The sequence below is a fragment of the Lepidothrix coronata genome, unplaced genomic scaffold (genome assembly GCF_001604755.1).
Source record: "Lepidothrix coronata isolate B3197 unplaced genomic scaffold, Lepidothrix_coronata-1.0 Scaffold87, whole genome shotgun sequence".
NCBI classification, from domain to species: Eukaryota; Metazoa; Chordata; class Aves; order Passeriformes; family Pipridae; genus Lepidothrix; species Lepidothrix coronata.
In genome coordinates this window covers 751,521-763,358 of record NW_016690267.1, presented here as the reverse complement: position 1 = coordinate 763,358, position 11,838 = coordinate 751,521, and the positions used below count along the sequence as shown (strand labels likewise).

Here is an 11,838-nt window from a genome sequence, read left to right as displayed (position 1 = left end):
AAACAAACACACACACACAAACAAACACACACACAAACAAACACACACACAAACAAACACACACAAACAAACACACACACACACAAACAAACACACACACAAACACACACACACACTTTCATTTTCAGGGTAAACAGTCAGGGGCCGGTGAATTTCAATGTCAATGGGGAGCTGAGGGAAAACACAACAATTTCTCAATTAATAGGTTAAACTTCTATCTCCTGACTGGTAAAATCAGCCTTGATTACCTTGAGACTGAGGGGTAAAAAGGCTGTACAAGGGCTGAGGGACCAGTGCAAGGTCACAGGGATTGTGCTTAGAAATCAGCCCTGCACTTCAGTCAGATGCGAATACCTGTGAGAAAAATTAAAACTTCAGTGGTCGAAAACTGGTCCCAGAATTCACTTTTTTTTCAGGTTAACTATTTTCTATCTCAGCAGCCTTCTCCTTGTACTTTCAACCACAGGGTTTGGCTCCTGTAACACACCAAGGCCTTTGCCTTCATAGCAGTGACACCTCAATCAACTGTGCTTTGTCTGACTCCAAGCTCAGCGTGAAGACTCCTTCTCCTTCCAGCCAGGGGGAAGATGTGCAGATTCCCACAAAGCTGGTGCTGTGTGAGTTCCTGTAACCAAATTGAACAGGTTTGGAATTTAACTTTTAATTATAGTCTGATCAGTGTGCTTTCAATAGAAATCTTCTATGTTCCTTTATATGGAAGGAAAATAAATAAAAAAAAAATGTTGTCCATAGAAGTTATTAATGCCCCATCCCTGGAAGTTTTCAAGGCCAGGTTGGACAGGGCTTGGAGCAACCTGGTCTAGTGGAGGATGGCCCTGCCCATGGCAGGGGGTTTGAACAAGATGAGCTTTAAGGTCCCTCCCAACCAAAACCATTCTGTAATTCTATCTGTACTAGCCATGGAAGAGCTCCCCCTGTTTTATTCTTTTGTAAGAATGAGTAAAAATATTGATAAAGATAAGTTCTAAACATACCCGTTTTATTTGGGTTTGTTTTTTTTTTATCTTCATGGATGCAAAACTTCATAAAAACATGTAGAATATTCTTCTTGCTGCCAGATGAGAGTTAGAAACGCATTGACCAGAATTCCAAGGAGGCCACGTTTGAACCAGTGGATACAGATTTCGACTTGTTACAGTCACCACTAGAGGCACAGGAGTTACCCGGCTTGTATCAGCAGGGTGAGGACATGGCAAGTAAAAGTGAGGGAATTAATGGGATGTTCATGTAATGTGAGCACAGTTTGGGCTAGTGGAAGGTGTCCCTGCCCATGGCAGGGACGAAATGATGATTTTTAAGATCCCTTCCTACCCAAACCATTCTAGGATTCTATGAAATTCGGCGAAGTTCATCTGGAAACTGCTGGAGGCTTAATTGCCCACACGATGGCATCGCATGTTTAGAAAGTTCTCTGTGGAGCCTGCGCTGAGGGCTTCGACACTGCTGAAAGTGTGTTTAGATTCCCACGTTTATAGACAGCATTCGTATAGAACTAAAAGCTTAAATAACATATTTGTTTCATCCCTTTCCCGTTAACTCTGCAAACATAATACATGACCATGAGGACAAAACTCGTTTCTCGGTGAAAGTCCCTCCCTGGGCTGCAAAAGCAGGTCCTGGGAAAAGTCTGTTGAATGATTTCTATCAGTTTTAATGAACTTCCACTTGATGCCAAAGGAAAAAAAAATGAAACATACAATACAAGAAAAACAAAGTTTTCCCATTCAGGTTAACCTTTTTTTTTCTTTAATTTATTTTTAAAGGATAGTATTTCTGTGGACATAGTGTTTCACATAGAATTGTATGCTTTTAAATTTATAAGGGTTGTGTTTCATGCTGTAGCTGTGTCTGGAGGATCTCTTTCAGCCCAGAAATACAAGATTAGAGATTCTGGTCTAACCTACCTTGCCCCAAGACTGACTGACCAGTATCACCTTCACAAACATATGATGACTTCATGACCTTTTTCTCCAACTACTGAGCACAGAACCAGCCAAAGAGTACCTGGCCTGCCTTAGCTCCAAGCAGCCAGTTTTGCAAAGATAAGTTCTGCTTTAGCCTCTTTTGTTCAAGTCCCTGTGAACTGTGGGTTTATTTGCCTTGTCTGTCAATCTAAACGGAGCTTCCTGCTGCTACTGGATGGTGTTTTGTCACTGCCTGTGACAGTAGGCTGTAAACTGCAGGCTAGCTAACTCTTAAGGCCACAAGATACTCACACTAAATCAGCCAGATTATGCTCCTGCTGCGGGGGAATTTCCAGGTCACAAATTGACACCCTCTCATCGCCTTTTTGCACCAAGAGTGTATAAAGTCAAGTTAAAACCTGGTGCATAAGGGCAACAGTTTGCAGCACTCCTGAAATGAGTAGTCACTTCCTCATGTATATTCTCAGATACCCAGCAGAGCTAGTCAAGTGTCCCCAGCTTTGTTTCTGCCAGTAAGAAAGAGAGAATACACTAAGATGCCTTTTAAGGACATTCAGGAATATACTGGTGTATAAAAAAGAGGAAGAAAATGCAAGAGGGTTCTAAAAGCAATTGTGGCTAATTTTGTGAATTGCTGATAGACTTGTGTTTGTTTGCAGAGGGAAAAAAAACAAACCCACAAAACCCCAAACTGTTTTATTTAAAAGACTGTATATCTTTGACTTGCATAAAAGGAAGAAGTTTGGTTTTATTAGTTTGCCAAGACTACAGAAAATCTAAATGGCCTTAGTTCCAAATAATTCTCATATCAGTAAAGTCTCTCATTTCAAGCAAGTCTCCTTCAGTTAAAGGAAATGATTGCAAGGTAACAATGGAATGTAAATTATGAGCTGAGCAGCTGTGTCTTTATATCAAGCACTTCTGTTTTATTCAGATTGTCTTTTATTTCCTTTAAAATTATTTTTTCTCCTATCTTGAGTTAAAAGAGAGAAATTTTGCTGCTCCTCAGTTTTGCAGATGTGTGTTGAGGTTGTTACCCTCTCTGTCAGTGATGCAGAGAATCATTCTGATTCACCTTTGCACTGTGTTCTTATTGAAGGCCTGCTGAGAAAGGGACCCTGCTGTACCAAAGACTGTGCAGACAGAGAGACAGAGGATTCTGTTCCCAAGAGCTTATAATTAGCTACATTCACACTTACATTGAGCAGAACACCAGTCCTCTCAGCCACAGACATCAGAGAACTCCAAAAAATGGTGAGACCACATCAGTGGCATTTTTCAGCAGGGTATTTTGGGAGCATATTCACCTTTTGGAAAGGGGAGGTTGGGACTATACTTCTAAATAAGCCATTAGGTTTCAACACTCTATTGCAGGCTGTAGTCTAGATAAGGACTAGTGTAAATCACATGGAGGAAACACATTTGATACTTTTAACTTCCCAGTTATTACTCAGCATTTCAGTTATATTATATTGCAGAACTCTGGCCCTTGCAAAGAGGTCAAACGACCTCTTGAAAACAGGGGAGTTAAATTATAAAAGACCTTTGTGCATGTTTTAGGGTCCAGTGAACACAAAAGTCATTGCACCTCTTCCTAAGGCCATTTAGGCTCCGTGTTTCCTGTTTTGATGTAGATGATGTATTTTTACAAGCCATCTGCAGTCACAGTATGTGGAATCCTGCAAAAATATTGATATTTGATGAAACTAGTTGCAGGCCCAGCCCACTGATCATCTTCTAGTGTGGCCTCAGCATAGAATTCTTTTGACTTTAAAAGGTATAGTCCAAACCTTCCCCCTCATGTCCTTTTATATCCATGTTGTTCAGCTCTGCCTGTAATTGGCTGCTGGGACAGCTCTACCTTTGCAGCTACTTACCTGATTTGCCTTTGGGGTTCTGTGGCATTGCCATATTTGGGGAAAAGAAATGGTCTGACTCTCATAGAACTGTGTTCTTAGGCAGTCACAAAGGAAGTTCTGGGTTTTGCAAGGCTTTATACTTCCTTTTAGAAAAGCCTCTGCCTGCTAGTAACCAATTCCCATCTATAAAAGGAGAAAGAAACAGTGCAGTGAAGAGATGCATCTGATTATTGGGGGTTGGAATTAAATGACCTTTATGGTCCCCTCCAAACCTTTCCATGAGTCTTTGATTATGGGGAGAGATTATAATATGCAGCATCTTAGAAAATGTAGTTACAGATTGGATAAAAGCCTCCTGTCATAGCCTATTAGCTGAGAGGAAATGTGTTGTTGCCAAGATGCAGCTGCTACATTTACAGCAAAACTGCAATGCCTGACTTTACTAAACTAAATTGTAGCATGTCTTGTGTGCATATAGATCATAAACATTGCTCTGGGCTGTGGACTAGATCCTGGTGACTGGAAGAAGTGCACGACCCACAGTGAGGGGGGAATATGAAAACAAAGCTCTCCTAGACTGCCCTGGCTTTGTCTTCCTTGAAATACTGTGGCATTTTGAGTGGAGGTTGGATCCAGGGATCCTTTCCATCCTCTATGATTCTGTGATTAGAGCTGTTACATGGGAAGACAAGGTGGAATTATTACACAGCTAGATAAAATAGTCAGAAGGTGGGATAATTAATGTGCAAAAGTATTATAGGGCTTAGGCTTGGGGCATTAATGAAGATATGAGATGTTGACCACGCTGACTTCCAGACTCCACAAAACAAGAAATTAAAAACAAGCTGTCTGGAGTGAGGAGAAGAGATACTTTTTTTCTTTGACTTTGGGAGAATTAGGAGGAAGACATTTTTCTTTTCTTATGCAGATTTCCTTCTGCATAAAAAACACTGCAGATTACCAGCTAGCTTAGGTACATATATAGTTTAACAATCAAAAATGAGGAACTGGGACTGACTTTGTTCTTACGTAGAGAAGAAGCTGATTGCAATGTCTTTTCCAAGTCAGCCTTCTTGCAGTTTACTGGATGTAGGAAGTGCTGGGCATCTGAAATATGAAAGGATCTCCTTTGGGTTNATTGCTGCTCCTGCTGTGCACACAATTGTCATTGTTCATGCCACTGAGAAATGTGGTTGTGCATCAAGCTGGAAGAATATCCATCTACTGCTGACTGAAGGGCATTGACTTGGCACAGAGAATTTGGGCTGAAGTCCTCTCCACCCCTGCAGGTTGTATGGGGGCAGCTATAAGGCCTTCATGTGCCCCAGGTTTGTGCTGCTCTGTACCTGTCAAAACAGAGAGAGGGTTCCTGGTGCATCCCATGATAACTGGATGACATTTGGGGATGTTTATGTTGGCCATTTCAACACAATTTTGATATAGTTTGATATACAGTTCTTATAAATCATTTCATAACAACACCTATGGCCCAGGTTGGTGTTAGATCTTTCACTTTAAGGAACCATCTGCTATAATCTTCAAATAAACTAGAACTAATTTAACAAGGTAAATAATCCTTGTCAAGGGAGCCTTCTCCATAAAATATGCAACCTGTGATCCTCAGAAACTCTACACAACCACTTCTGTTTATTTTCTGCTTAGCCCAGGTCTAGTTTGAATTAAACAGACCAGATTACTCACTGCATTACCTAACCCTCTGTATTGTTTGTAAAGGCTTGCAATCTGTGTTTAGTGAAAACTGCAGAGGAGTAGAGCAAGTCTGTAACTGAATAAAGGAGACAAATGATAGAATTCTGTCTCTCGCTGAACATCAACAGTCCTTGGGTTTCTTTCTTTTTTTTTTTTTTGGTTCACTGGTTCAGTTTAATTTTTTTGGGTCAGTTTTTTGTTGGCTTTGGTTTTTTGGTTTCTGGGGTTTTTTTAAAGGCTGCTTTCCATGGAGGAATTTTAGAATTTGCTCAGACTATTTGTTCTAGTAAGGAAGTTTTCCATAGAGTCTGATGATGCATAACTGGAGCTGTTTCTATATATAGTACTGCAGGATGGAAAGCAGAGGATCTTTTTGCTGTGGATGGGAACAGAAGGTCTCATTTCCTCAGAGAACAGCCTGCATTTCAGCTATTTCCATTGTAATGTGGGCAACACTACACACAGTAGCACTGTGGCCCAGTTTTTTTGAGCTGGACATGAACATAGATCACCTCACAGTGTGCTATCACAACTGTGTCCTTGTGCTCAGACTGCTTGGTCTATCAACCCAAAACCCTGGAATTGTTAGCGCCAGCAAAGACAATAGGGTGGAAATAAAGTGCGAAAAATCAAACCATTTTAGAGCACCGTGTCTGGCAAACAAAAACAGGGTTTGAGTGGGAGATGGGAAAATCTTGGTAACATTCCTGAGCTCATTTTCACCCTTGTTCAACTCTTTAACTCATGTAGACTCTTTCTCTTCCTCCAAACAGTGGGAGAGAACTCTTTAGAACATCTTAGATCTGTAGTTACAAGTGAAGGAAGACTTTTTCAGCAGGGCAGCTGTGTTTCTTGGCAGTGTAAAATATTTACACCCGCCATGTAACAAGAAACCAGTGTTTTGTCCTCTGGTGTATGGAAAACTCTTAAGTTTTGAAAATAAGCGATGGAAACATGATCACGGCCAGCATGATTTTAAAAGCCATTAAATAAACTAATAAATTTCTTGCAATTTCGGGTGTTTGTGCAAGTAACATTGCACTGGTTTAATTGTTATGTGCAGGTCCTTTTCCCACCACCTGGGCTGGGTTGTATCTATTCACTCTCTTTTTGTGCTGTTCAGTTTATTTTCCACCATAGCTCGTCTTTTTGACTGCTCCCCATATTCCTGTCCAGGTGTGGAATGTGTCTGTCAGAGTCCAAAGGCTTTGGCTTACCTGGAGTAAACAAGTGCCCACAACAGGGTGGTTATTGCCCAAAGCAATACTTCCCAAACCAGTGCAGATTGTGGGAGCATCCAGTTGTTGCTGCCTGCTCAGTGCTGGGATCTCTGCTCCAGAAATATCTGGGAAAAGGTGAGAAGGTGAGACACCGGATATGTGTGTGAGGAAGCTGTTCCTGCCTCATGCCTTTCCCAGGGGTGTAGATATATGCATATATACCATATATAGTGTGCAGTCATGTCCCTGTACTGCTCAGCATTACCAAATTACTCCAATCAGTTGCAGGGGTTTTTTAATCAAAACTTCAGGCTATAAAAGCCAGGTTCTGGAGCAGCTTCCTATGTGATCCAGCAGCTTTCTGTGTGATCCAGCAGCTTTCTGTGTGATCCAACAGCTTCCTGTGTGATCCAGGTGTGCTGCCTACTAGAGCCATAAGCTGTGGAAGGAAGTTAGGGCAGTAAATTGCTTCCATCTCAGTGTTTATCCCATGTGTAGGATAAGTCCAGTGCCTTCACAAAACAAGTGTGGCAGATGTGTCTCCCACAGCTGCTCTCCAGAACGAAACACAGCAGCTTTCTCTTTATTTTCTGTTTTCAGGTTGTACTTTATCTCATAAGAGTGAAACCATCCTTAAGAACAAATAGTCTTAAACTGCAAATCCAACTATTCTCCACAGCACAATGAGCTGTTAAAGGTCAGACTGGCTCTTTACAGCTTGGGCCCAATTATGCATTACAAACAAGCAAGAGGATAACGTGCTTTTATCCTGAGTAAGGTACTGGTTAGATCAAGATCATAGCAGAGAGCTGTGACAGCTTTGAAGGGCTGCCTGTAAGTCATCTGCTGCTGGAGGTGACTCAGAGAGTGTGTCCCCAGAGAAGGCTCAAGTTGCAGTTTAAAGCAGTGATTTCCAACACCAAACAGGAGATACGTGACAGATCAGAGTCCAAACCAAGCTCTGCCTTTATATTGGGCTCTGCTGGCAGCTGATGTGGGGAAGGGGAGATTCAGGGTGGTGGGGAGGAGAAGGTGAAGTGATGAAATGCTCTGTGTGATCAGTTGGGAGTGAAAAATGATAAAAAACTCTTTTTTTGTTTTTTTCCCAAGGTCTGTTCTTGTCTTGCTCTGTGGCCTCAGGCAGGTTAGTTGTACACCCCTCTATACAAATCCTGCAAGACTGCAGGGTGTAATGCCCCTGATTGTTCTCAACTACTGTAGCAACATGCTTTCTAACAACACAGGGAGGAAAAGTAACAGCACTGTTGTTACAGGTTCCCCTGAAACCACCTTTTTATTCCCATCCTGCAGAAGGACCCCCCTTGCCTTAGGCACCTCCTTTCAGAGCTGGTGTACCTGCCAAGCAGGAGTTGCATGGAATAAAACTGATTCCTGTGGCTTGAGGTGCATCAAAAAACCACTTTGCACTCAAAAGCAGCCACAAATCTGGCAGGAGCATGAGGCCACCACCAAAACTGGGTGTTACACGATACCTTATTCCACTTGGGAAGAGCTGGCTGTTTCTATGGCTACTGCTGCCTTTCTCTCCAACACACCAACCATTGGTTCTGATGAGATCATATTGTATTACAGAAAAAAAAATCACTCACATACTGCTTTACACTGCAGCATTTGTTGAGCTACTATGTATCTGACTTCCTATAATAAAGACATTTTCCATTTAATGTATTCTTATAAACGGGTAGGATTTCCCTCATCTCTGATTTATAAATGCATCCATTTTGGCCTCGAAAATCCTGGTTCTGGTTTCCATGACAACAGGCTTGATTTTTGAGGCTATTTCTTCCCCTTACTTCATCTTGGGTGGGAAGAGTTTCTGTCCCCTTCCAGTAGCAGTGCAATGGGCAAGCAAAATGGTTGCCTTGAAGGAGAATGAGCAGACCTGAAACCAGAAACTTCAGCCAGCTTTTTTAAACACAGGTGAGAAATGCATGAGAAGAATGGCACCACAAACCTAGCACAGGCTGGAGTCAGATTTTTTGTACACAGAAAGTCAAATGCACATATAATCCCAGGAAATTTTAGTCATGTACCCCCCTGTCAGGTATTTAACAAACTGATCTGGTAGCCCTGAATAGCACTGTGTTGGCACATGACAAAATAATCAGAGGATCTCGCCAGTCTGTTCATATTGTAACCCTGTAGATTAATTAGTACTGAATGCACTTTATTATTTGAAATACACTCTCACTGTCTCTATTTTTTCCCTCAGTACATCCCATCTACAGTACTGGACTGCCAGGACTGTTTCTTTCATAGATCATTCACAGCTAAACCATATTCTTTCAATGTGGAACAGTGCATTTGAGACTCTGGGAACTAAAGGCACCATAAATAATCCATAACTGCTTTGCAAGGATCTTTCTAGTGGGTTTTTTCACTTTTAACATTTCCAGGAAAAATGAAGAGAGATAGCTGCTGGTACTCCATGGCTGAAGTGGTTTAGCAATTGCTGTTCTAAAATGATAAAAAGGTGGTTTGTGCAAACTCCTCAGAAAATCCCTGGAGAGGGCCTTTGTTCCTTTTTCCTGCAGAGAAGAAACACAACTTACCTACACCCTTCTGGGTAATAAGTACCTTCAAATGTGCCATCCACTGAGGTTGCAGACGAAATGTCTCTCTTTGGCTTGTCATAGAGTTTTCTTACTTTCTGTGAGTGAAAGATATCATGGAACCACAGTGTCTAAGGTATCATTGCATTATGGCATTATAATCTCATTTGCATTTGAGCTGGGAGCAGCCTGATAAAGCTGTTCCTTAAACTAGTACAGGATTGCTCCCAGTGTTTAATCCGAATGCTGGAGCTGCCAGCCCATCTTTTGGAGCAGAAGATTCAGGTGTAGGTCAGGTATTCTGCACTAAGACAGAAGGCAGGAGTACCTCATTTAGGCATGTTTTATCCACACTGTTGTAACCTGCCAGTAATTTACGTTAGAGGCTGGCCTGTGACCCCCAAACAAAGCACAGTCCCCACCTGTGCAGCCCCTGACACATCTCAGGGTAGAATGAGATTATCACCGAAAGCCAAGCACAGTTCAGAGTGAATCAATATCAGGCACAACACAAAAGTGATTCAGTGATTGCCTTAAATAACCACAGGTTTTCCCTTCTGTCATGACTAAACCATCCTGCCCTAACAGCCAGTCCCTTGGGGACAATGAAGTCACAGCAGCACAATTTCAGCTGTGCAGCCAACTAGAGACAATATGAGCACCCTTGTCTTCTCTGCCCTACCATGGCATGGAGGGGATTAAAAAGTGAGTCACTGGCTGGAAAAAGTACTGATCCTGTGGCAGTAGGATGAGTCTTAAAAAAGCTCTTGCATTCTGTAAAGGTTAATTATAAGAGTGGTGAAGCAGGAAAACACATCTGAAAACAGTGAAACCTGTGCATTGTGTACTGTTAACTTCTCAGATATCAACGTTTCCTTCTCTAAAATGCTCTCACACTTAAAACACTTCAGTGGATTTATAACCCAGGACAATGAAAAAAAATACAATTTTTACTTGTTTGGGTTTGTCCTCATTTCATGTGATATTGTACCACACAAGAGTATTGTGTTGAAATCCTAAATGTTGTTTGTAGTACTGCCTGAAAGTTCCTCCAAATAGTTAATTGATTCCTGCTTTTCATGTAGCCCAGAGCAAGTTTAGAGGAAATAAATGTAACATGAGTTAGTCATCCTTAAATAATCTCAAAGCAGGGAGCCCTACATTAACAGCAGGCTGGTAATAAGCTGTGTAGTGCTATCTCCAGTGAAGCTTTGCCCATGACTTCGAATAAATTTACGAGCTGTCATTTATTTGTTTGTTTGCTTTTTCTCAGCAGGAGAATTTACTGTCTGCTTGCTGAAGTATCAATTATTCTTGTAAAATTGAATAGTACTGTCTTAGGATTATGCACATCGAGGCTAACGTAATGTGAGACATGATGAAAATTAATAAGACACCAACTCTGTTAAGACACCTGTGCTAGGTACTTTTTTCGTGCTAGAGATAAATCTTATGTTAGAGGAACAGCAAAGAGAGGGGTTACAAAGAGCCAGCAGACTTGATCTAGCCCTGTAAGTTTTTGTTTTTGCAGGCTTCTGCTGTCAGACCATCTGCAGCTGCTGCTGGCCAGGCATTGATCTGACCTCTGAGGGACAGAAATCCATTCTGTTCCAGGGCTGATCATTCAAGTCTTTTTACTCTAGTGTTTAAATTGGATTTTACTCAATTTTATTTAAATCCACTATATCAACACTTAATGAACAGAAGTCCTCCCATTCTGCTCTGTGGCATCCCATTGTATACCACCACTTTAGTCTTTTTTTGTGTCTTATACATATTCATTTCCCTTAATCTTTCATGCTAATGTGTGTTTCCCTTTCCCATTCTTTTTCTCTGCTCGATTATCATTAAATGCCCGGATGAGACTTAAATGTCAGAAAAGCCCTGAGAAATGCCACAGAAATGCCACATACCGGAGGAGAACACAATAGTTTATGTTTCAAAACCCCTGAGCATGGTAATATCTGCTTTCCAGGCTGGGGGGCTGTTCTGGCCACTCCTCAGAAAAAACCAGATCCCTTGAGAGAAATAGATTTCTGTTGCTGATGGTGTTTTGATTTTGAGCTTTGATACTGAAATTGGAGTTTCAGAAATGAATCCTGTCTTCTCTCTAGTTCATCTCTGCCCTGACATGATAATGGGTCATTGGAACAATCAGCTGGCTTCATTAATTATTAATCCTAACACATGGCAAAAGCAATCTGGAGATTCACTGGATGTGTGGGGGTCTGTTGATGGAAATGTAAAGGGGGCAATTAACAGTCTGAAAAAGCCAAAGAGGAGGGGGAATCAGAAGGCTTAGGTATAGCTGGAAGAATAAAAAAATACTTTATTTTGCAGTCAGATGCATATCTTAAGTTACATTAAAGTGAAAATTCCTACAGCAGGGCATGAAGTTCACATGAGGATTGGGTTACTTGGCTGAACTGTGGTCTATTAAAATATGCATTTAGAGACCTTTACAAGAATTCTGATACTTGCTGAATGCATAGAAAAAGCTGTGAGCTGTTCACTCTTAGGGAACTGGATA

General features: G+C 41.4%; 1 long non-coding RNA gene across 3 annotated transcripts; it reads left to right on the top strand.

Moving 5' to 3' along the window:
- The first annotated feature begins 17 nt into the window (after positions 1–17).
- LOC108500252 lies at positions 18–7,801 on the top strand. 3 transcript variants are annotated; one of them, XR_001875798.1, is made up of 5 exons: positions 18–644; positions 1,080–1,202; positions 3,046–3,200; positions 6,692–6,870; positions 7,336–7,801. It is a non-coding gene; the product is annotated as an uncharacterized LOC108500252 (long non-coding RNA). The 3 variants fall into 3 exon arrangements; XR_001875797.1 differs by having other exon boundaries at positions 6,692–6,878; XR_001875799.1 differs by lacking the exon at positions 6,692–6,870.
- Positions 7,802–11,838: the final 4,037 nt, after the last annotated feature.